The 26,792-nt window shown below is 43.7% G+C and overlaps 1 long non-coding RNA gene across 1 annotated transcript in view; it reads left to right on the top strand.

Moving 5' to 3' along the window:
• LOC128097702 (uncharacterized) overlaps positions 1-26,488 on the top strand; it is a 33,342-nt gene extending 6,854 nt beyond the window's left edge. Inside the window, exons 2-4 of the long non-coding RNA XR_008213945.1 lie at positions 5,040-5,157; positions 22,485-22,551; positions 25,260-26,488. This is a non-coding gene — a long non-coding RNA (uncharacterized LOC128097702). The remainder of the gene's footprint in view (positions 1-5,039; positions 5,158-22,484; positions 22,552-25,259) is intronic.
• The last annotated feature ends 304 nt before the right edge of the window (positions 26,489-26,792 follow it).

Raw genomic sequence — 26,792 nt, 5'->3', positions numbered from 1 at the left:
AGAAAGAACAGAGAACTTGGAGGTAGGCAGAGCTGGCCTGGAAAATGTATGGACAAGAGGGCCTGTGTGTCCATCTGGACCATCCTGGCTGCCCATTGTCTAGAGATAGAAACACTTCCTTCCTTTCTTAGGGACACCATTTCAAAGTGAATGAGAGCTCTGTGAAGAGCCATGAGCTGCTTCATGACAAGGGTGGAGAATAAACATTGAATTATTACATCTACACATTATAATTCATTTCTTTTTGGCCCAGAAATAAATACTTCACTGTTTATCCAGGATGCTGAGTGGACAACTAACTTAATAATATATGAAAAGCATTAAGTGCTGAAAACCCTGACAATTAGTTTTGAAGCTCTGTATTATTTTAATCTTAGTGATTTAGCCTTTGGCTTAAATTAAAAATGTTCCTTTATACATTCATTTATTACTTAAGTCTTCTGAATTCCAAAAGGATTTAAGGGGCTTAAAATGAAAGCAGGGGGGCTAAGGAGATGGGTCAGCAGGTTAGTGCTTTTTGCACAAGCCTGAGAATCTGAGGTTAACCCCCAAGTACCTATACCAAATGCTGCACATGGCTGCGTAACCCCAGAACTTAGGAGAAAAGATAGGAGGATCCTAGGATCCTAGGACTTGCTGCCCATCTGCCTAGCTCCAGGTTCAGTGAGAGACCCTGGCCCAAGGGGATAAGGTCAAGAGTGACAGAACAGGACACTTGATGTCCTCTTCTGGTCTCTTTGTGTGCACATAGATAAACCACCTGGGGAGGGGGGCTAACTTGAGTGTGGTGGTGCTGTGGATATCGTTCTGTATGCTGTGAATGTGTTGCTCTGATTGGTTAATAAATAAAATGCTGATTGGCCAGTAGCCGGGCAGGAAGCATAGGTGGGACAAGCAGAGAGGAGAATTCTGGGAACAGGAAGGCTGAGGCAGGAGTTGCCAGCCAGACACAGAGGAAGCAAGATGTGAAGGCAGAACTGGGAAAAGGTACCAAGCCACATGGCTAAACATAAATAAGAATTATGGGTTAATTTAAGATGTAAGATCTAGCTAGCAAGAAGCCTGAGCCATTAAGCAATACAGTTTTAATTAATATAAGCCTCTGTGTGTTTATTTGGATCTGAGTAGCTGCAGGCTTGGGCAGAACTGAAGAAAACTCCAGCTACATGGTGGCTCATACCTATAGTCCCAGCACAGCAGAGGCTGAGGCAGGAGGATTGCAGTAGTTACAGGCCAGCCTGGGTTACAAAGTAGGGATGTGTCTTTAGGAAACAACAAGAAAAGAAATAAATGAATGAAAAGAAGGGAACTCTAATCAAATCATTTTGAGGATGTAGTAAAAATTAAGCAATTGTTAAGAAAACTATGTTGAGCCAGGCAGTGGTGGAGCTCACCTTTAATCCCAGCATTTGGGGGGCAGAGCCAAGTGGATCACTGTGAGAAAGAAAGAATGAATGAAAGTAAGAAAGAAAGGAAGGAAGGAAAGAAAGAAGAAAGGAAGGAAGGAAGAAAGGAAAGAAAGAAAGAAAGAAAGAAAGAAAGAAAGAAAGAAAGAAAGAAAGAAAGAAAGAAAGAAAGAAAGAAAGAAAGAGAAAATAATGAAAGGAAGAAGGAAAGGAAGGAGAGAGGAGGGAGGGAAGCTCCCTTCCAACAACCACTGGATTACTGAAGTTATCTGTCATAGGCCCATGAAATTTCCCCCAGATTATGCATCCAATTTGCTTTAAATATGAGGCAGAGAGGTGCAAGTCACCATAATGGAAGCAAGATGTGAAAAAAAACTCTACTCATCTGTCCAGAAAACCATTACAACCTACACACTCTTTCTGCCTCTATGGGAACTCCAATGGAAGGGAACTCTAACAAAATCCAAAAGGGAAGAGGAGAAATGGACCTTTGAACCCACATGGCCAATCACAGAACATGTTTACTTCACCATGATTTATCTTTCATTAGTCAGCAGCAAAGAATCTTGGGAAAACAAGTATCTTGTTCTAGGATGTCAGAGAGGAGCAAAATAATTCAACATCCACCAGTAACTTTGAGCAAAACACAAATGTTTCCTTCCTGGTTCTGGACAATAACTCCTCATATGAGAGACCACTGGGATCAAGAGTGAGTCTCCAAAACACCGGACCCTCACTGGTTTGCTGAGAACTGGGCCTGGTGCTGAGCTGCAGGTCATGCTCCTTGGAGAAGATGGGAGTAGAGATGATGGAAGATTCAATTCTGGCAAGGGAGGTACACTCTCAGACAGTCTCACAGCACAAAAGCTGAAAGGTTTCAGGCTTAGGGCTCAAGAGGGACACTGAGATGCATTGTTTTCTTTATAGGTTTATTAAAAGAGCTATTAACACCATGGAGACAGACAGCAGCAGGGCAGGGGCCCTGAGGGGAGGGCAGAGTTACATGGCAGAGTAGGAATAGGGTAGGAAGGAGATTGGAAAGTTTCCCCTTTCAGTCCCCAGCTGGCCATTGCTAGAGGTGACCAGTGAGTGCTCTATTAAAGAATATTAGATGTTCAATAAATATCTTTTCTAGCCAGCCATTACTATGGATTGGTGGATTAGGGAAGAAAAAAAATCTAGAGAAACAAGTTACCTCAGCTGTGGAAGTGCAAATCACTGTTGTTACTGAAGTTATCACAGCTTAACCCAAATGGAGGAAATGACAAAATGCCACGGCCCTCACTAGCGATGATGACACTTGGAACCTTTGCTTCTACTTTTTCCTTAAAATGCCCGAGACCAGTGATTATTCCAGTTGATTGGGCTGTGTAAAATTTATCCCACAATTTAAACTACAATCCTGTTACTTTCCTCACAGTTTTGAGGGTCAGGAATTTGGGTAAGGCTGGGCTAAGTAGCTGTCACATGAAGTCTCTCATGTGGTTGCATTTGAATGTCTCCCCAGGCTATGGCCTCGAAAGCCTTGCCTGGATAGCCGTCCATGATTGCTCAATCATGCATCTGCCATCTGCCCCTGAGCAGACTGGGAGTGCTGTGGCCCCCATCCATCCTTGACAGAACAGCCTTGTAGGGTCTATGTCTCACTTCTCCCTTGGTGAAGGACTTCTCCTTAGACTAAGAGTGAGCAATTCAAAGCCACATGGCCTCATCTGACCCATCCTTGGCTGTCAAAGGTACTGTACACTATATTTTATTCATTCCAAATCACTGAAGTATGCCTAGATTCAAGAGCGGGGAGAGACTGATCCTGTCAATGGTAAGAGTGTAAAAGAATCACTGACATATTTTTAAACCATTATTTTCTGCCTTGTCTTTCTTTTCCTTTCTTGGTAGTTCTTTTGAGGGGTGTATCCCCCTACTCTTCACTGAATTGGTAGGGCATTCCATTACCCATCTAAAACAAGCATGTCACGGAAATACTAACTGAAGCTTCAAGCAGTTGGTAAAAAAACCTTTAACTTTCATTTCTGTATACTGTTTATAGTAATCAGTGTTTTCTCAGCAAGCATGGACACTACTATTCATTGACATAAGGAAGAGAATAAGAAAGTATTCAGTTTGTAGTATTTAAAATTCAAAGTGTTGCCTCTTTTTGCCACATAGAAAATTTAAATCCTAAAGTATTTTTAGTCTTGCTGTTCACAAACCTGAATACTTAGTTTCCTGGTATATCATAATCTCTTTACTTTATTTCTAATGTATGCTTCTCACAAAAGTGTAACTTAATTAGTGTCACAAATTAGTTTAGAATATTCCAATATGCCTTTGATAAAATTAGTTTTATTTATATTTTCAGTATAGGTTCATATTTAGCACAGCTGAAACACTTAGAAATTTTTGTGATATTTACTATAAAAGAAATGGTAATAAAGATATCAGTCTAGGTGTGGTGACAAGGCTTAAGAGGCAGAGACAGGTGGATCTAAGTGAGTTTGGGGCTAGCCTGGTCTACATAGCAAGTTCCAGGCCAGGGATACATAGTAAGACCCTCTCTCAAGAAAAAAGAAAGTTAGCCAAACAGACATCAGACGCCCTGAACATCCTGAGGTCATCTAGGTTTTCAACATGATTTGAAAACATGAACAATGGATAAATATATGAGCTGATAACTAAAAGGACAACAGAGTGTGTGTGTGTGTGTGTGTGTGTGTGTGTGTGTGTGTGTGTGTGTGTGTGCATGCGTGTGTGCGTGTGTGTGTGAAGTCACAAGTGTTGATACACGAAAACCACATAGTAATTCCTGCTTTCTGGGTGCGTAAGCTCCGAGGCAGCACACACATCCTCGCTACTCCAAGGGAAGAGCAATGTAAAGTTCTGACAAAGGGTGAATTTAATTCTGTTCTACCGCTGCTGGGCTCTAGGAACCTGCTCACCAGATCAGGACAGCCTTCATAAGGCTTGTGCCAGTAAGGACAGAAGCAGGAGTCCACTCCTACTTATTGGAGACCTTAAATTTATTCCAGTACATCTGAAAGATGGAAATAAAACTGTCATTTCATTTCTCCCTAGGCATTTATTTTATGGGCTGAGAAAGAGACGCATGGGGGCAGGAACAAAGCAAGATCGTGGAGAGCAGCACACGGACGTGTTTTATGTAACAGGTACTCGGTGTGCGTTCTCTGAACAAATGGACGTTTGAGCAAGAGAATAAATACAAAGTGCCTTGAGGAAAAAGTATGACTTTGCCTTACTTTACCAAATAAACACCCAGAGGAGGTAGCTGATGCCAAGATGAGAAAGCATCTCTTCCCGAGCTTGCTATGTGTGTCTAGCTCTCAAAAGAAACAAAATGTTTTCAATAGTTTTAAGGTGACACCAAATCCACAGCCCAACACTGGTTCCTTATGACCTAGGGTCTTACCAAAGAAAGACTCTTGGCTTTTGTCCAGAACTTTTTACTTCCCAACAAGCTAGTTTCCTAGTATTTCCACAGCTCTGGAAATCCCGTGGGACACTCACAGCTGCTACAGTTTCAAAAGAAGTTGAAGAAGTAACCCCACCTTTCCACAAAGAAGGCTTTCAAACAGCACTCTCATCACCCCAAACTGTGAAAACTCTTCTCTGTTTCAGAGCTGAATGGCCCCTGAGCAGCCTAGATCATGTCCTAAAATCTTGTGACCCAGAAAGGTCCTGAGAGCAAAGCAATGATAATGAAACTGGATGAATATTAAGCATTTTCTAACCAACAGTGAGTATTTTTCTTGTATTTTCTCACTTTACCTAACAAGAAGACCACAATTTTGATAATACTTTTCTTCCTATTATTACCATTTTGCAGAAGAAGGTAAGATGTTGCAGATCCAATGATTTGCCCAGGGACACAGAGCCAGTAAATGACAAAGTCGGAATTCGAGCCACCATCTAGTGGAAAAGCAGCCCTAAGCTTTCTTTTTCCAAGTCCGTTTCATTGTTTACTATTCTGAATTTAAAGAGAAGGTGAAACAGTATCACAGTGAATATCCATAGCTCTTTACTTACTTAACAACTGATCATGGGTATGATGTATGTGTTTTTCCTCCTCCTATCTCACTAGATACCTGATCTGTGTTTCGAAGTATAAATAATGAAAAGGAAATAAGAGTGAAATGTACCACACAACACACACACACACACACACACACACACACACACACACACACACACACACACACACACTTATACCTCACATAAGTATAGCCTGTCTACCACACAATATTCAATACATATATATGTGAGATATATTATACATACATGTAATATATAATGCATACCATCCATGCCACGTGCAAACACAGCCTACAAAGAACACAAACATACACACACACACATATATATCCATACAACTTACATACATACAATGCACATACTCTTGTTAACCTATGTAAAAATAAATTGCATACTTTATGATGTTACCACTAAATCATTTAGCACACACCTTCTAATAATAAAGATAGTCTCCATCAAATCATATCATTGTCTAACAAAATTAAAATAATTTCCATGAAGCCACCTAACACATATGCCATCCATATAAAACTTCCATAAACATATGTGGAATATTTTTCCATAGTAGTTAAACAGATTTAACAGATAGAGAGAGATCTACACTGGAGACTGGTGGCTGCTTTCAGTCAGATCATAATAATACAACTAAAACTGAGTGCCTCTACACGCGTTCTGAGACGTAAATACAGAGTTCTTTAAGGGGGCCGCTCTACTGGATGTACCTATTCTGAACATTGGAATTTTCACTCTAAACACTTTTGTATGGTTTGCTTGCCCCAGACGCTCATTTATAATAGTTCCTGGAGAGCCGTTCACTCTGAGATTTTATGAAGCTAACAGTAACAGAAAGAATAAACAGTTGGTGACTCACTCTGGCTGTGTGCTCCAAACGTCAAACATGTAGAGGTAACTTCGAAGAGTGGGGCATAAATTAAATGACTGGGAATACCAAGAAGAGGGGGGGCTTCCCCGCACTGACTCCATCCCATAGCAGAATGATGGACTCCTGGATTAAGCTGAAGGCCAAACATAGGTGTCAGATGTCTACATAGAGCTGACGTGGAGGCAGAAGAGGCGGAATTGAGAAACATTGTTACCACCATAGCAGTGAATTCGCTGTCCGGGGGTCGGGAGGCCTGAAGAGAAGAGAACAAGAGAAAAACTGATGCTAATGACCAGTGAGCACAATTTGAGCCATCTTAACCCTGTTTCATCTAGAAGAGAGCTGACACAAACTATTGAGTTTTCCACCTGCCAAATAAAATGCTAGACATAGGAATTTATTGAAGTAATTGGAACTAGAGCATGGCTCCCCCTCTTCCTCTTCTTGTCCAATATAGCCCCTATGAACATGTGGCCTCTTCTTCTGTCTGGATGTCTGTCTAACGTCCCTCTGTCTCTCTCATGAGGGCATTTGTGAAGGCGTTTGATCCCACCTGGGTTATCTTCTATCTCATAACCCTTAATCACGCACGTGAGAATCCTTTTTCTTTTCTTTTTGTTTTGTTTTGAGACAGGGTCTTGCTGTGTAGCTCTGACTTGCCTGAAACTCACTGTAGACCAGACTGGCCTCAGACTTACCTACCTCTCCCTCCCAAGTGCCCAGATGACCATTTTCTTTACAAGGCTCCACTGCCGTTATCCTGGGAGCTGTGTTCTGCACACAGGGTTAGAATGGACACCAGTAGCCTAAGAAATCTAAAGGCAATCAGCTTTAAAGGGTTCCAGAACTATACTGAGATGAACTTCCTATATTTCTTTAACAAATAAGCTTGACTGCCTTCTTTACAATGTATTTCCCTCTTCCATATAAATTTAATATGGAAAAAAAAAACAAGAAAAAAGCAAGGAGCCCTAAGAGAGGGTTTGCGCCAGCACAGTGACTCACGCTTACAGTCTCTGCACTTGGGAGATGGGGGCAGGAGGTTCAGGAGGTTCAGGAGTTAAGGTTGTCTTCAGCTACACAGGGAGTTCAAGGTGAGCTTGGGTTGCATGGGATCTTGTCTCAAAAGCAGATGAACAAACAAAGAGAGATTTGGCAGAGGCTTTGAGATTTCGTCTTTAGCACCTTTTGTCTTTAAGGGTGAATTTTTACAATCCATTACTTCACAGAGTGGTTTTCAATGATTTCTAAATTGTTAGATTGCTTGAGGACATATTTTAGGCTGATTTTTTTAAAACTTTCTTTTTATTTAATCTTTGTACCTTTCACATCATGCCTCCTGATCCCACCCATCTCCCTCACTCCCAGAATAAAACAAAATAAAATTAAAGAGAAAAAATGGGGGAAAGGGAAGAAAGGGGAAATCTTGTCATGGAAGCTGCGGTGTGACACAGTAAGTCACGCAGTAAACTCCTTTATCCATACGTTTTTACATGCAAGTGTTCATCGCACAGAAATCATTGGTCTGATGCGAGGCCCCTGGTCTCTGCTACACCATAGAATCTGGGCCCTCACTGGGACTCTTCCTCAACATCCTGTTGCTGCCTGTGTCGTGGAGATCCTGGAGCCCTGGGTCCGCAGGACTGACACTCACTCCACCTTCACTCGACCCCACCCGTTCTCCAGCAGATCACAGATCTCCAGCGTTACCCGGGCTAGTTCACCACTTGCAGAGATGAGCAAAGGGCGGGGCCAGCTCTCCTGCGCTAGCATCCTCAGGGGCGGTTCTCCCGCACCTATACCTTCAGACCCAGGAGAGGTATAGGGACCACTCGGCCAAGTGCTGCAGCTGATGAGAGGCAGGGACAGGTCTCCCACTCTTATGACCTCAGGACCAGTTCTTCCACCTGCCTCAGGCATTGATGGGCACGGGACAGAGGGATGCTCCTCTCCCTCACTCATGCTGCCACAAGACAGATGAGTAGCCGGGCGGTGGCGGTGCACGCCTTTAATCCCAGCACTCGGGAGGCAGAGGCAGGTGGATCTCTGTGAGTTCGAGGCCAGCCTGGGCTACAGAGTGAGTTCCAGGAAAGGTGCAAAGCTACACAGAGAAACCCTGTCTCAAAAAAAAAAAAAAAAAAAAAAAAAAAAAAAAAAAAAAAGACAGATGAGTCATGGGGACAGCTCTCCCACGCTCACTTCGAGGCTGTCTCGCCCACACCTCCACCGACAGGGTCAGCTCTACTGTGCTGCCCCAGTGAGGTGCAGGGTCTACTTTCCTGAGTGCTGCAGCTGGTAAGGGGGAGGGTCTGTCGCAGGCAGTGAGGGGTGAGGAGCTGTCATTTTTTTTTAAAGGATGATTAGCTCCACATTCCATGTACTACAGGAACTCACTGACCCTGATTCTGTATCTTATGGGCTTACAATGGCTTCTTTTGCACTGCCATTTTAAACTCCTTTTCTAGTGAGTGCCGCACAGCATAACGAATGGTATAGTTCGAATCCAAATGCCTCCCTACCGGCTCTAGTTTAGTCTTTCATCCCAGGCTCGTGGCACTGCATTGAAGGTTGTGGTGCCATCAGGAGGAAGGGCTTGGTTGGTGGAAGTAGGTCACTCCGGTAAGCCTTTGGAGTCTAGACTACCTGCCTGCTACTGTGTGGACAAGCAGCCATCTTATAGTCCCCTGGCCACGTACTGAGCTGATTCTACCACTATGCTTCTCCCACCATTAACAGACTTAAATCTCCAAAACTGTGACCCAAAATAAACCTCTCCTCTCTGCACTCATTTCTGTCTGGTGTTTCACTACAGCAGTGAGAAAAGAAACTACCAGAGTGAAGGTGCATACAGAGGTTCTACGGGACCCACCTGGTGGGCCAGGTGTAATGGGGCATGTCTAAAACCTCAGTACTTAGGAAGCAGAAGCAGGAGGAGCTACCATTTGAGACCGGTATAGACTATACAGTGAGACCCTACCCCCAAAAAATGAATTTTAAAAAAGAGCAAATTAGCCTCCAACCTCCACCCTGTGAGCGACCACTCCTCCCTGTTTATTTAACACTCACAGTGAAAGCACACATAACTGTGTGGCATCATAGACCACCATTCTAATAAGACAGCACCATCCAGTAGAGAAATGAGCAAGCTACGCTCTCCGGCCTTACAAGACCAGTTCCTGGATCCTTCCTGCTTCTTTCCATTGTCTCTTGCCTCAGATATTCCTGTCTCTGCCAAAATGCCTGGGCAGCTCCATAGTTCTTTCCGCCTTAGCCAAGGACCTTCTCCCGGGCCAGCTCATCCACCCCAGCACTGTCTGAGCCCTGGTTGTCCCGGACTCTGCAGTCATGGGCACCAGTGCAGACAGAGGACAAGAGGGCCTTTCCAGCCCAGGCATGAGTTGTGCAATTTCCTCCCACACACCCTGGGACCCCAGAAACATCTGGGGGTCACTGCACATTCACTAACAGCTTTTTCCTGTCTCTATCTTAGGCTATGGAAGATTAGAAATTCTCAAGAATAAAGGAAAAGTTTTCACTCCCTTTCAAAGTTAAGAAAGAACTGATCACATACTAAAGGGAAAAAAAGGAACAGAAATGAAAAACAATGGGTGGCCTTCCTTATCTGAAAACTACAGAAATCGTAAGCCCAACTACAGGATAGTTCTGGCGATTTATGAGAAAATGCCTGCAACTTGCATAACTCGGGGCCTGATATGAGGCAAACACTCAAAAATGTTAGCTTTGCTTTTCCTGTATTACATAACTTTATCCTCATTTGTCACTTAGCAAGTTGTCTGTCTGTCTGTCTGCCTATTTAAGTGGATGTACATGTGTGCAGATACTTGTAGAGGCCATAAAGGGCATCTGACTTCACCCAAAGCTGGACTTACAGTCAGTTATGACCCATCAGATGTGGGTTCTGAGAACCCAATTCCAGTCCTCTGGAAGAGCAACAGGTGCTCTTAACTGCCAAGTCACCTCTTCAGCTCCAAGTTGCTCAAACTTTAAATAGTACTTTATTCACAGAACTATTTCACAATGAGATGCTCACAGAGAGTAAGGAAGATTCTCTCTCTCTCTCTTTTTTTTTTTTTTTTAGCCGTTATTGCTGTGGTTATTATTGTTTGCTTGGGGTTTTTGTTTGTTTGTTTGTTTCATTTTCTGTTCTCTTTTGAGACAGGTTCTCACTATGTAACCCAGTATGAACTTATAATTCTCCTGTCTCAACATCTAGAGCACGTGGGTGATAGGTACCACCATGACCCACTGAGAATTTTCTTTGGAGTAAACAAATAAAAGTGAAATTACACAGGATAAACAAATATAAAGAGAGAGAGAAACTAAGATTGAAAGAAAATAAGATGAAGTAAGAAAAATGAGGTATAGAAGATTTAAGCCGTGATACACCTTGACATCAGTAGGAGCAGGCCATACCTTATTAACATACTTCTTCAACTGGAGAAAAATAAGTGTATAACTCCAACTGCTTACAAAATAAACTAAGAAGTGTCAGTAACAGATTACCCAGCCACCTCAGCAATGGAGCATACAGAGATAAAAATGGTAATATGCACTAATGTAGGCTCATAGTAGGGCTGCAGGGAAAGGGTTTTTGTACAATGTCACCTGCAATCTTCATTCTAGAAAGGTGACATTAACTGGAAAGGGAAAATCTCCAGCTCTCATCCAGAGAGAGCAATGACCTCCACAGATAACTACTTCTAAACTCCAATAATGTCACATTAAATTATTCTCAAATTTCCTCTGTTACAAATAAATATTGTAATTACTTCATTAAGAAACAGTAGATGAACCTAAATTGAAGACATTCTAAAAATTAACAACTACCGTTTTTCAAAAAACCAAAGTCACAGTTAGGGGGATGACTGAGCTGGTAAAGTGTTCCTTCTACATGAGGACCTGACTTCAATCTCCAGCAGCCATGGAAAAAAGCCTGTCAAAAGAACATGAGCCTGTAATCCCAGCACTGGGGAGGTGGAGGCAGCTGGATTCTTCAGGCTCACAGGCTAGAGAGTCTAGCAAAACTCATGAGCTCCAGATTGAGAGACCCTGTCTCAAAGAAAAAAGGAAGGAAGGAAGGAAGGAAGGAAGGAAGGAAGGAAGGAAGGAAGGAAGGAAGGAAGGAAGGAAGGAAGGAAGGAAGGAAGAGAAAAATGAGGTGGAGAATGACTAAGGAAGATATCCAGAGCCAACCTCTAGACTACACACAGAGTTGGCAGAGAGGGAGGGAGGAAAGGAAGATGGGGGGCGGAGAGCAAGAGGCAAAGAGTCCAAGTCACAAAACCAAAGGACAAAATGAGGAATCGCTACAGTTTAAAGGGGACTCAAAACGAGGCGGAGAACACTACTGAAACATTGTTTTAAATTTGAGCGTTGACTGTAGGAAGCAATAGCGAGATCGCAGACCTAAGACACTACTGAAACATTGTTTTAAATTTGATCATTCAGGGACCTAAGACACTACTGAAACGTTTTAAATTTGATCATTCGGGGACCTAAGACACTACTGAAACATTGTTTTAAATTTGATCATTCGGGGACCTAAGACACTACTGAAACATTGTTTTAAATTTGATCATTCGGGGACCTAAGACACTACTGAAACATTGTTTTAAATTTGAGCGTTGACTGTAGGAAGCAGTAGCGTGTGCTGATTGACCTCAGTCTCTTGATTTTGATAATCCCAGGGAAGAATGTCCCTACTCTTAAAAACTAGGCTGAATTAGTGATAAGCAAGCCTAGTGTCTCTAGCTTACTCTCAGTGGTTGCAGAAATATGCAAAACACATGCGCGTGCACACACCACACAGAGAGAACCAGAGTGCAAAAGAAAACGGAGCAGAATGCTAAAATAGTAAGGTGGTTTGTTGTACTATTTTGCAACTATTTTTTTTAACATTTCCTTATTTTTGTTTCTTTGTGGCATTCATCAGCTTTAACATGCTGCATAAGTTTTTTATTTATTGGGTTTTTTTTTTCTCCCGTTCTCCTCTGCTAGAATAGAATCCCTAAATTTGGTGTTTGTATGTTGTTTTAATCTTGGGGGTGGGGTAAAGGTGAGCATCTGGGATATGCTAGCGTGCATGTGTGTGAGTGAGTGCACACCTACCAGAGCACATCTGTAGAGACCGGAGAGAAGCTCGGGTCAGTCCCCACTCTCCACCTTGCTGTAGACAGGGTCTCTTGTTCGCCACTGCACACACCAGGCTAGCTAGCCCATAGGCTTCAGGGAGTCACTTGTCTCTCACTCCCACCTTGCCGCAGGGGCACTGCCTTCACAGACACATGCTAGCATGCTGGCTTTACATCGGTTCTAAGATCTGAACTCGGGTCCTCACACACGCAGAGCAAGCACTTTATCCACTGAACTATCTCCCAGCCCAGATTCTGGTTATCATCTTTGTAAATGTATCCCAAGTCCATAGAAGAGTGGCTGGCATGTAATGTTTAACTTAATAACCAAATAAACATTTAAAAATAAATGTTTATCTGCTCAATGAATGGATGAATATTTGTTGGAAGGAAGAAAAAAAAAAGATGTCTGTGATCAGTACCAAAGTACTCTGGGAACTCAGTTTCAGAGGAGGAGACACGTGACAAGAGGCCTCACAGACAGGTCTTAGCTTTGTGTAGAGGGCTAGCCTGGTAAATGGAGAATTTCACAAACATCAGAACAAGTTGAGAAACCCCAAGAGTTACTTCTTTCCTATCACAAGTCCATTATCACAAAGAGAAGAATTAAGAAGGGGGGTACCCAGGGCTTTGTGTCAGCCACGTTCAACCTGCATATCCCACACTCCAAGTCCCCTCAGCAGACAGACAAATGTTTGCTCACAGGTCCTGAGTGGGAACCTGTACTTTTCTACTCCTGGAACTCATTTATCTTTGAAATGCATAGCATGCTTAACGCTGAAGCTAAGGGATTTGTGCTGCAACTGTTCGAGGTAAGAAACACCTAGATGTTGTTTGGTCATTTTCAACCAGCAAACATCTCCGGGCCTGTGTGTCACTCAGATTGGCAACATAAACAGGTCATTTAAGCAAAGAGGTTAGGTAGAAAATGAAAAGTAAATACCATGAATGTCCACAGCAGCTTGCTTCAAACAGGAACAGAGGAAGTCACACACCGTCTGAACTCAAGGCACAGGCTCTGTCTTTTGCTACATTCTGTTCGTTTCTTGTACCTGAACTGTTCAAAGGTAGACTCCAGATGGGCAGTTTTTGTTTCTTGGTTTATTATTCTCACAGTGGCTGGAACAGTTCCTGGCACGTATTAGGTATTCAATAAATAGCTGTTCAAAGAAGCTGTTCAAAGAAGCAGGCAAAACCAGCTTCCTGCCAATAGACTATGGAGACTGCACATATTTGTGATTTCGGTGGTAAGATTTCCTGCCAGGACTCCAGACACTCCTCCACCCCTGAAGACGGATCTCTGTCTAAGAAGAGCAGAGTCGCTCTCCTCTAACCTTGAGAGGGAACTGGGTTTGTGACTTGCCTTGACCAATAGAACATTTGGATGAGGCATCCTGAAACCCAGTATTAGAAGACATGTGGCTCTGTTTTCCTGTTCTTGGGGTTCACTGCATGATAAGAAACCACAGAAAGGGAGAAACGCGTCAGCAGACCCTAAGCCACCCCACCCTCCAGCAGAGGTGGTAAGCGTGCAAGGAAAACTGTCTGAGCTCTTCCAAGTCCAGCCCAGCTAAGGCAGCGGGTGCCAGGTAACTCCAGCCCCACCATAGACTAGAACCTGCCGAGCCATCAAGCTCTGCTCAGTTGCAGATTTATGAGGAAATAACCAGGTTTGTTGTTCTAAGCACTGAGTTTGGGAGTGGCTTGTCACCGAGGCCAGACAATTAGGATGATCCTAATTTTTCCCTGTCAGACCTTGCTGTATATGCAGAAGGAATGCTTATCTCTTATATGTTTCTAGTTAGTGAATCTTTGCTTGTTTGTGTGTGTGTTTGTTTGAGACAAGGTCTCACACTCTCTAGCTCAGGCTGGACTTCAATTCACTATGTAGCCCAAGCTGGCCTGGAACTCACAGCAATTCCCCTGCCTCAGTCTTTTGAGTGCCAGAAGTATAGGCATGGACCTAGCTAGTGGCATTTTTTTTTCTGACACAGGGTCTCATGTAGCCTAAGCTCTTCTCAAGTTTGATATGTAGTGGAGGATGACCTTGAACCCCTGATTCTTTTCCCTCTACCTCCCAGGTATTGTGATCACAGCAAGGTTGGCAAGCAGTGACATTTTTGAGGAGCTATCTTGGTGTTTTTAGATTGGCTCTAAAAGTACTTTATTTTGTTTCTTTTTATAAGCTTTTAAAATATTCTGTTGGTGTAAGAGAACATTTATAGGCACAAACCTCTAACCCCAGCACTTGGGAGGTGGAAGCGGGAAGACCCAGAGTTCAAGGTTCTCCTTGGCAGGCTGTGAGTACAAGGTCATTCTGGAGTACCTAAAACCCTGACTCAAAGACCAAACTTCACCCCATGGACAAAGGGGAAAGTAAGATCATCTTTACTGTACAGATGCTTGTGAAATAAAATTAAGCACCCATTTATGGATTTGAAAAGCAGCAAAAGGAAGAAAGAAACTAGCTTGTCCCAGGGGTAGAGCTATATGATTTTAAAGGGGGTGAGCAGTGGCCACACATGGAAGGTGACGCTCCAGTTGAAACCTATGTAGCTCCTGTATTGATGTGGATCTCATTATTGGTCCTTTCATACATTTTTCTACCATTACCTTAAAGGCAAGTACAGATCTTAACTGTTTTGGATTATTTTATTTTTCCATTTGTTTTAAAGCAAATCTTAAATACTTGAAAGGCTGTAGAAAAGTTCAAATGAGACTCTGACATCTAACAAAGCTGGATGGAAGCCCTAACAACTCCACTCCATCACTTTGGAGCCCTTGTGCTGCTGATTAACTACTCCAAAAGTCTTGGCTGCACTTTGTAATCACCTGGGGGGCTTTAAAATGCCCTACAGCCCAGGTGCCACCTCTAGAGGCTCCGGTTTAATTGGTTTGATGTATGGTGGCCTAAACACACGACTTTTAAAAGTGCCCCAGGTTACTCTAATGAGCAGCCTCAGCAGACAACTGCTCTCACCCGCTATTTCCCCACCTATAAAATGTGCAAGGTGGGGATGGTAACACCTTACAGGAGGGCTGTTACAGGGAAGGAGAATGGGAGTGCTCCTACTATGCTTAGGATAATGCATGCTGTCAATACAATTCAACGTTTTCCCTCACCGGGGCCTCACTATTTTACACTAGTATAATCATGAATGCAAAATGGCCCCTGCCTCTGTCTGATGCTGGGGTTGCAAGTGTTGCCCACCACACCTGTGGTGATATTTTATTTGTGCTGAAATGTGGTGATATTTTATTTGTGCTTTGATAAATAAAGCTTGCCTGGAGATCAGGGGGAAAAGTCCAGCCATTTTAAGTAAACCAAATCAGGCAGTACACACCCTTAATCCAGTCACTTAGCAGGCAGGGTCTCTGTGTGTTCAAGGCCATACTAGGGAACAGAGCCAAGCATGGTGACACATGCCTTTAATCCCAGTACCAACCATAGAGACCTGGAGGTCTGTACAGACAGACAATGACAAGGAAGTGAGGTAGCTGGGCCAAGAGCCAATGAGAGGGCAGAACAGCAAGGCAATAAAGGCATGGGTAGACAGGAAGTAACTCGCATTTGGAAGCTGCAGAGTTGGTGAGGTAAGGTTGGCTGGTGGCTATTCCTATTTCTCTGATCTCTAAGGCTTTCACCCCTGTATTTGGCTCTGTGTTTTTTATTTAATAAGACCATTTAGAAATTCGTCTACACTCACCAGCTTACAAACTTTAACTCTCTTTTACTGTTAAGCCACCCTCCCCACATGTTACGTTTGGATGCAACTGATGCTGAAGAAGCTTATGAAAGAGATGATTTTATGGAGGCAGTACTGTTAACAACCTGGATGCAAAAAAACCATCAGAACTTCAGAATGCTCTGAAGGGGCGGGGCAAAGAAAGGAAAGCAGATGGTCTTTGGCTTCTAATAGCTGAATATAACCTTCAGCTACTCTGCTGTAATATTTCAAGTTAATAAGCGTCTTAGTTTCTTTTCTAATCCCACAGTAAAACGTCATGATCAAGACAAGTTGTGAAAGAGTTTATTTGGGGCTTACAGCTCCGGAGGGATGAGAGCCCTTCATCGGCACCACCGGCGAGCATGGCGGCAGGAAGACCAGGCAACTGGAGCAGCTGGGGGCTCACATCTTCAACCACAAACAGGAAACAGAGAGGGCAGACTTTAACCTCTCAAAACCAGCCCCAGTGACACACTTCCTCCAGCAAGGCCACACCTCCTAAGCCTCCCCAAACAGAGCCACCAACCAGGAACCAAGCATTCAAATGCCTGAGGCTATGAGGGACAGCTCATTCAAACCACCACAATATGAGACTCCCTATCTCCAACCAAAAATATGGAAATCGTGGGCATGTGGGCCCAGAAACCACAGGAAAATGTCAGGCATCCTGCTGTATACTCCCAACCTTATTTCCTCAAGACAAAGTCTTTCACTTACCCTGAATCTCACTATTTTAGGTAGACTGGCTAGCCAATGAGTCCGAGACCAGCTGTCTTCACTGCCCAATGCTGAAGTCACAGGCACATGAGCCCATGCCCAGCTCTATAATGTGGGTACCCAATGCTGAAGTCACAGGCTCATGCCCCCATGCCCAGCTCTATAATGTGGGTATCCAATGCTGAAGTCACAGGCACATGAGCCCATGCCCAGCTCTATAATGTGGGTACCCAATGTTGAAGTCACAGGCACATGAGCCCACACCCAGCTCTATAATGCAGCTGTTCAGGATTCCAAGTCAGGGCCTTATGTTTGCATTGCAGTACTCCGGCCCACTGAGCCACCTCTGCAGACTGAGCTAGGCACTTCCAAGACCTGAAATAGCAAACATTGATAATAACACAAACTGTTCTTTGATTAAGTAAACTTTGGCATTTAAAAGAAAACAGTTTTTGTTTTTTTTTTTTTTTTTCCTGGACAGGGTTTCTCTGTGTAGCTTTTGCAGCCTATCCTGGATCTCACTCTGTAGACCAGGCTGGCCTCAAACTCACAAAGATCTGCCTGCCTCTGCTTCAGGAGTGCTGGAATTAAAGGCGTGCGCCACCACCGCCCTGCAAAAGAAAACACTTGAAGATGCATCTGAGGCTTCTTTCCTTCGGAATGTCATTTATCTAGAAAGCACTGGAGTAGCATGTCCATTGGATGGGGAAATGTGGGGAAGAAATGCCCTCCACAAAGGAGGACTCTGTGGGTGGTGGAAGCCATCGAGGGAACGCGCTGCTTGCCTTGCCTGGGCCTTTGGTTACATTTCATCTAGTGCACCTGCCAGATGCCAAGAAAAATAAGTGTACTTTGTAGAGATGGCTCTCTCTCTCTCTGTGTGTCTCTGTCTCTGTCTCTGTCTCTGTCTCTGTCTCTGTCTCTCTCTCTCTCTCTCTCTCTCTCTCTCTCTCTCTCTCTCTCTCTCTGACTAGCTCTCTCCTCTGCCCTTCCTCTGGTCTCTGTGACCCACCCCACAGAGGCTGCCCTAAACAACTGGACTCAGCACCTGGAGGAACAGGAACTCTACAGAGGCCAACAAGCCAACATTCCAGGGCAAAGGAGTGCTGGGGCTGGGCAAGTCAACCAGTTCAGCTGTTCTCCTCGCCACGCCCGCCATCTGGGCTTCCATCCAAGCCTCCTCCTCTCTCACTGCAAACCAAAGCCCCCAGCCCCGCCGCCGCCCGGTGCCCTTCTCTGCTGGCCAGGCTCTGCTCCCCATTTCTTCCATGCCTCCCTCTCCTAAGGCCGCCCCATTGCACCTGCCAAAGCCCCAACTCCATAAGGAGCAAACCGCCTTTGGTCTTCGAGTGCTTCTGTAAGCATTCCCCCAACGTTAACAAGACTGATTGGCTCCTGGCTGCGTCATAACTCCATCGTGCCCGGCCACCCTTCGGAGCTGTGGGCAGCCAGCCTAGGGGTGAACTCACCCTCTGCCTCTGGCCTCCAAAACCAGTCTGCTCCAGTGTCTTGACAGCCTCAGCCCCAGTGACTACAGGGAGCAAAGAGACCTAGCTGTGACCACTCTCAGTCATTAACCATTTCATTATTTTTCTGGAGATTTTGATTCATTATGAAAAATTTCAAGGCTAGGGAATAGAGCTCAGTTGGAGTGTTCATCTTTTAGCAAGAGGGCCCACAGTTGAACCCAGCACCAGCAAAGCAAACAAAAGGCCTTACTACCCTTCTCTTCTCCTCCCTTCTCCTCCTCTCCTTGCCCCTTCTTTTAAAATGTCCCAAACATACCCGTTAAATAGACTCGTATAGCAAAAATCTCAAGGACCACCTGATGACTCCGTCAGATCTTAATGTTTTTGCAATATCACCTCAGATCCCTTTCAAAATCCTTGTGTTTACAAGAAGGTTGAATTACTTTCCCTGGGCCACATCACGTACCCAGCAGAGGGTCTAAGACACAGTACAAAGAATTGTTTGCCCAAAACCTCAGCACAGTCCTCAATTACAGGCTTCTTGACTCAGTCCCTTCTTTTCCTATGTAATGAAACACATATTGAGACACACACACACATACATACAAGCACATATATAACACACAGACATACACACACACAAGCACATGTACACATACACACTTACATACAAGTACATGTACACATAGAGAGACACACACATACATACAAGCACATGTACGACACACAGACACAAACACACACACAAGCACATGTACACACACATACACACAAGCACATTTACATACACACAGGCACACACATACATAGGCATATGCACAGGCATATATATACACCATACACACACACACACACACACACACACACACACACACACACACATGTACATATACAGAGCTGGGAATCAACATCAGAACCTTTCGCATGCTAGGCAAGCACTCTACAACTTAGCTACATAACCAACCCTTGCGTTTGGTTTGGTTGGTTTGGTTTGGTTTGGTTTGGTTTGGTTTGGTTTGGTGGTGGATGGGCGGGTGGGTAGATGTCATTTTGGTTGTTTTGTTTTTATATAAAGTTTCACTGTGTAGCTTATGTTGGCCTTGGAATCACTCTCATGCCTTGGCCTTATAAGCACTGGGAATACAGGCATGTGCCCATACCTGGCTGGTGTGTCTGCATACTGCTACAAACCTTGGTTGACTCCATGTTTTTCTTGCTTTAAACATCTGTATACACCTCCATTTTCTTTTCTTTGTCTCTCCCCCTGTATGGTTCTTCTGTCTTTAACTTAATAACTATTTCACAATCGCCTACTATATGCCAGCCGCCATTCTAGGCATTTAGGACATCTGCCAGTCTTTTTCTTTGGGCAGCTCTTGGGTTTTGACCATCTGGAAACCCAAACGTTCTCTCCTTTCTTTTTACGGTCTCTGCTTTTCTACCTTGCTCCCTGACCTAACTATAAAACCACATTGAACCATTATTTCCCTTTTTGTGTGTGTTTTTACATCAGAAATCTGTGTACACCTATCTTAATTTTACTAAGAAATCATTTCCCACCAAGATGTTCTGACTTTCCCAGTACCAACTTTTGAGTCTCACCAACCACCCTGGATCCCGGCATAGGTCCACAGCCTGCATGGTCCACAGCCTGCATGGTCCACAGCCTGCACTGTACACAGCCTGCATGGTCCACAGCCTGCACTGTACACAGCCTGCATGGTTCACAGCCTGCATGGTCCACAGCCTGCACTGTACACAGCCTGCATGGTCCACAGCCTGCACTGTACACAGCCTGCATGGTCCACAGCCTGCATGGTCCACAGCCTGCATGATACACAGCCTGCATGATACACAGCCTGCATGGTCCACAGCCTGCACGGTCCACAGCCTGCATGGTCCACAGCCTACATTGTCCACAGCCTGCACGGTCCACAGCCTGCACGGTCCACAGCCTGCACGGTCCACAGCCTGCATGGTCCACAGCTGCTCCCAGACCAGCCTGGGCCTGTTTCCGGCTAAATGGAAAGTTCTCAACCGGGATTGGTCAATTTTCTTTAAAGACTTTGCTGCCCAGGCCCTGCTTCTTCAAGTCCCCTGATGGATCCGAAAAGCAACCCTGTTCCTCATGTGTTTTAGTCAAGTGCTCCTCTCATGGAGCAGTATGCTTCCTTTCCTGATGGGCCATGACAGAAGTGATTTTGTGTTTTTCCAATTTTCCCTGAAAACTGAGATGGGAAGAGAGGAGGCAGGAAAGTGAGACACACACTCACAAGTGAGAAAGGAGGGGGAACTCTGGGCCGTTCTTCTCGGGGTTGAAGAGCTGCCAGCGTCAGGGGCAACTGCAAATAGTTTGCCTCCCTGCCAGTCCTTCAGGAAAGCAAACCTGGGCTGAGCTGGAGACGGAACAGCTGCAGTTCCCAGCAGCACATTCCACAAAAGCCACAGGAAAACTGAAGAGGACAAGCCGCTCTTGATAACAGCGGGGAGAGCCAACAAGGGAAAACATTAGTAAGGAGATCTGGAGGCTCCTCTCCCTGGCAAGGCAAGAATTTCACATCGTGTATCTGGGAAGACACGGTGGGCCGGAAGTTAACGAAGATGGCGTCGATGCACACATGACGACTGACAGAGACACACACAACTCTGGTGTCCAAACCGCTCAGGAGGTAAAAAGAGTAAAGTCCCCGGATCCAAACTAGTTTACAGCTCCCAGAGTGCAGTGCAGTAATTTACCTACACCAAGTGACAGAACCCCTGATGGTCAGCTCCCTTCAGAGTTTAGTAATTAAGCTCATTTAGAAGATAAATTCGAGCTGTCTGAGAAGAAAGCATTCCTAGCAAGGCAAGAATGCAAAGTTTCGGTGCAGCTGTGTCTTTGTGGGGGTTAGTGGACACCATCTCACCAGACCCCTCCTGGGATGAAATCGCTTATTAAAATTTCAAACTCCTTTTTATTGAATCAAAGGAATAACTCCGTGTTAAATAACTAAGAAGCTTAATTTTTAAAAAGAGAAACCTCTCCCTTCCAAGCCTCACTCAGATCTTAGCAGCTCAGTGGTGGGGTCTGTATGCCTGCAGATACACGCGCCAAATGCATTTGGGCAAATTTCCAGAGCTCGGCACACAGGAAAGTCTACGAGGCAAAGGCCAAGGGTCTTAGCAGGAGGGTTTGCAAGCCCCAAACCTTCCCTGGGAATCAGAGTGTTATCAGTTCTGAGGATTTGCTGCCTGGGAATACTCCCCCCTTGACCTCTGACCCTGGAACACGAAACCCTTCGGTGGCTCAGAGCCTCCTTTTCTTTGCTTTCGAGCTGAATGGTCACACTGGACTTTGTCCTCCTAATACCTGACATTTGGCACACTCTCCTGGTTCCCTTTCTCTTTTTAATTTTACGAGTTCATTATTCTTTTAATACACCTTTCTTACTATTTTTCAAATTTATTTATTGTTTTAAAATTGATAGCTAAAGGGCTAGAGAGATGGCTCAGAGGTTAAGAGCACTGGCTGCTCTTCCAGAGGTTCTGAGTTCAATTCCCAGCAACCACATGGTGGCTCACAACCATCTGTAATGAGATCTGGTGCCCTCTTCTGGCCTACATGTAGGCAGAATACTGTATACATAATAAATAAATAAATCTTTGAAAAAAATTGATAGCTAAAATTGGATTTATATGAGTATATATATATCTATATTTATTATATTAATATTTATATTTATTATATTATTATATTACCAATATTTATGCTTATTACATTTTCATTATATTTTACTTATTTATATTTATTTTATATACAGTTTATATGTTTTATATGAAATATATATATGAGTTTATATATGAAGTATATATGAAGGGAATTTATCAGAGTGGCTGTGGTCCAGCTGGTCTGTCTACCAATAGACAACAGGAAGTCCAAGAAATCCAGTAGTTATGGAGTCCAGAAGGCTGGACGTCTCTGATGGTCTTCAGTGTACACTAGAATCCCAAAGAAGTAGGCTCAAATGTCAGTGAAGGAATGAGTCAGAGTGAGAATAAGCATCAAAGAGCAAAAGCTTCCTTCTTCCATGTCTTTTACACAGGCTTCCACTGGATGATGTGGCCCAGATTAAAGGTGGATCTTCCCACCTCAAAAGATCCGGATTAAAGGTGAGTTTTCCAACTTCAAATGATTTAATTAAGAAAAACCCCTCACAGGTGTACCCAGCCACTGGGTTTTCAGTTAATTCCAGATGTAATCAAGTTGACACCAAGAATAGTCATCTCACTAATTAAAAACAACAATGTGTGCATGAATATACATACATGTATATATATATATACATATATATATATACAAACAAATGTACATGTATATGTAGTATAACAGGTAGAAAGGAGAACAAGAGAGTTTAATATTGGGTGATGAGGAAGGACTGAATGCAGGTAAAATGCATATGAGTCATGAAAGGATAGATAGCTAATTGTTTTTCTACTTTTAGACTACATCATGGAATTTTCAGTTTGCTGTGTGTGTTTGTGTGCGAGCTGGATAAGTTCTTCATTGAGATGTATAGAGTTCGGGTCTGGACAAGTGCTTGTTTGAGGGACTATGGTAATCTAGCTATGTGATTTTTTTGTTTGCAAGTTCTTTACAAAAAGTGATTTTTATAAGTAAAATAAATAAATAATAAAATCATGTAAGTATATATGAATAAAACAAAAATAACTAAACATTCCAATAATATATAGGAGCAAAGGGTTACCTATAAGGCTGATCCTTGCAACAGTGTTTATAATGAGGTTGAAAACAAATATTTGCTTCATCTATACAATAGAATATATGACCCACTTAAAAGTGTACTGTAGCTTCATTACATGAAAAGGCGATTTACAAAGGGTATATGTGTGTGTGTGTGTGTGTGTGTGTGTGTGTGTGTGTGTGTGTGTGTGTGTTTGCTTTGCAAGCTACGTTATGCCATATAATACTTCCAAAAACTCTATGAAGAATGTCCCTGTCACCATTCTGCCAATGATAAAACTGAGAATCAATCAGAAGCAAAGTAATGGAATTTCTACCCCAAGTCATATAACCTTTCATTTTGCCTTAATTAATGCCTAAAGGACAGAGCAGGAATATGTAATACTGTACTTAAAAGAAGTGGTATTTCTATAAGCAAGTAGATAAAATCTTTGAATTATAACTATAGTAGTATAAACTCCATTTATCCACTTAGTCTCTAGTTCAATTTCAACAAATTTGAATGTACACATTCTATTGCTTATGCATTGAGTATATTCAAAAATCTATCTCATGTGTTACAAAAGTAGTAGGTAACGTCCATGGTTCACATCTTAATGGGCAGAACTCATTCATGAGGCAGTGGTTAAGAGAGGGCGATTTTCTCTATCAGTAATAACTGTGAATGACTTACATAAATGCCCTAACCTAAGACTCTTCCTACATTACGTTAGGGTTACATTTTCTCCCTCTGTCAATTCCATTTTATTTTCAACAAAAAAGCCACACAGGAACACTGACTGCTAAATGTCCCATTAGCATTCAGTGACCTTCTCCACAGCAGTGCTGTGACTGTGAACCTGCTGTGGCCAATTGAGACACACAAAAGAAATGGAAAAAAGCCACTAAACGTTCTGGAGTGGCCCCAAATGCCAAGGAACAGTTCTAAGCACGCGAGGGAAGGCCAGGAAACAAGCGAGGAGATGCCACTGGGCTGTTAGAAACAAGGACACAAGCCCTGAGGACCTGGGGGCCACAAAAGCTTACAGGGATATGGAGACACAAGGATATGGGGGCGCAGGGGCACAGGGACACTCTGGAAATCTAGTGACATCAGTGCTTGCTCGTAAATCTCCCCTCCCTAGAACAGGCTAGAATAAAGGAAGAGGGAGACACAAGCAAGGTTATTGAACAACAAGGATGCCCATACAATCCAAGGAGACATTCCTGCCTTGGCCACTATACTACCATGCTGTATGGTGGGCTAGCAGGGAGAAAACTTGGGGAGAAACATTTCATTTGGAAAGACAGACCTGGAGATGAGTAGATCAGGGGAGAATGAGAACTATCCACTTGGCGCCATTCTTCTATATAGAAGCAGTGTTCACTATCCAGAATACACAAGGAACTCAGAAACTTAACAGCAATCATTGAACAACGGGATTAAAAATAGGCATCTGTGAAAGGCTTGATTTCTGTCTCCCATCAGCTGGGCGTGGCTGTGACACACATTCCCAGCCACATGGGTGTGAGAAGAAATGTCCTGATGCTTCTTCTGCTTCTCCTGCCTCCCATCTGGAACATGTACATGGTGTGGAAGTGTGGCAGACATCACCAAAGAGACAGAGAGGGAGGCAGACAGAGCCTCAGCTTGATGGCATTGTTGAGTTACTCTCCCAGTCCTGAACTGGCCACACTTGGACTCCTTGCCACCTCTGTAAGCTACAGTAAAGGCATTTTCAGATGTCTTCAATTTAAACATAATTCTAATCCTGTAAAGTAGTTCCAAGGAGCCAAAAAACGAATCAACCAAGTGTTAACCCTAGGAGGTCAGTCTCCCAAAAGAGCCAGGAGAATATTCATGGGATGAAAAGTTAGGGAGAATCAGTGAGATAATAGGGTGTGATATAAAAAGAATAGGTTTGCTTATGAGATAAAAATCAAGATGGGAAGCTAGAGAGATGCCTCAGCAGGTCACAGTATTTGCTGCTCTTGCAGAGGACCAAGGTTCAATTCCCATCACCTGCATGCCAGCTCACAACCACCTGCCTAAATGAATGCAGACCTGCACACATACACATAATAAAAACAAATATTTTTTTTAATTGAAACAGGATTCTCTTCTACATGTTTACAGGCTTCCACTGAAATCAGATATGCTGAAATCAGAAGGAGAATGTCTTGGAATAGCTTTGATGAGCCATTCAGCACAGAGGATCCTGGAGAACTCTGCGGGAACTGGTGTAGAAGAGCAGGGCTGGATGGGCTGGGAGAAAAAGAGGGTCTGTCCTCACTCAGGCTGTATCTGTAACTGTGGGTGGTGCTGTACACAAAATGTCGTGACCTCATCCTCAGTGTCATAGTATTTGGAAAAGAGATATTTAAAAAGATGGTTAGGTCCTGAGGGTTGAACCCTCATGAGTCCAAGCTCCAAGTGGTCTCTCCTCCTTCTCTCTTCCTTCCTTCCTTCCCTCCCTCCCTTCCATCCTTCCTCCCTTTCCCATCACCCTTCCTTCCCACTGACATTCCCTCGCTCACCAAACCTATTGGAAGCAATTACTTCACCAGACTCCCTGTACCCACCGGACAAGAGTTTCTGCTTGACCTTGACTGAATCAAGTTTCCACCCAGGAAGTTATCTCACACTCACCATGATGGGGGTGCAGAAGATGGGGGGGCTGCACAGCATCATTATCCACAGGCTCTACAGGCCAGGCTGGTGGCTTTTCTCAAAGGAACCGCAAGAATTGGTTGTAGGGAAAACTAACAACCATTATCCAGCAGAGTACAGGGAAAGAAGAGTCAACCTAAACACAGACATTTCCCCCACTATACGCATTTTCAGCTGAAAGTGGATCTAGAACCAGGTGAAAATACAGAAGTAAGAGAGAAAGAAAGCGGGACTATGGTTTACAAAGAGTTATCAGACTGTAAGGGTCAAGAGTTGGTGCTTCCGGTGTGATGCTATAGTCCTGAATGCAGGTGGCGTAGTCACTAGTTTAACACAGCAAGGAATTGTGAGGATAGTTGCGACGGCTTGAGTCTGAACTGACCTTCACAGACTCTAGCATTTGAACTCCTGGTCCCCAGCTGATGGGAATGTTTTATTTGGGAGGTCATGAAATGTTTAGAAAGTAGAATTTAGCTGGAAGAAGTGGGTCACCTCACACGGGGTGTGTCTTATTCTTAACTTCCTGTCCTGCTCTGTTTCCTGATCTGGCCACCAAGTGAGCAGCTCAGAGCTGTTCACACCCCTGTGCCTTGCTTGCCTCAATGAATGGGAATTCTCAGAAGCCATGAACCAAAATAAATTTTTCCTCCTTAAGTCGTTTCTGTCTGGTATTTCATCACAGCAATGAAAACAAAAACCTAATACAATAGTCTTGGGATAGTATCATGTGGGCAAAGCATTCACTCAGGCAACACACAGGGTCTGAGTAAGAAGACTACTAAACCAAGTACCCATACAGTTCATGGATATGATCACAAGATCAGCAGTCATGGATGAGCTGGGCTTGGAGATAATTCAGCTGAAAAGATAAGCTTTACAAAAGGGGAGTTTTCCCATGGGGCTGGAAGACAATCAGGTTATAAATATGATAATGTCAGGAGGGATATTGACTTGCTGATACCTAAGAACTGAATGAATGGGCAGCCAAGGCCATGTGGG

Source organism: Peromyscus californicus, unplaced genomic scaffold, assembly GCF_007827085.1.
Source record: "Peromyscus californicus insignis strain IS unplaced genomic scaffold, ASM782708v3 Scaffold_5__1_contigs__length_169319896, whole genome shotgun sequence".
Taxonomy (NCBI): domain Eukaryota; kingdom Metazoa; phylum Chordata; class Mammalia; order Rodentia; family Cricetidae; genus Peromyscus; species Peromyscus californicus.
This window is presented reverse-complemented; position numbering and strand designations above follow the sequence as displayed.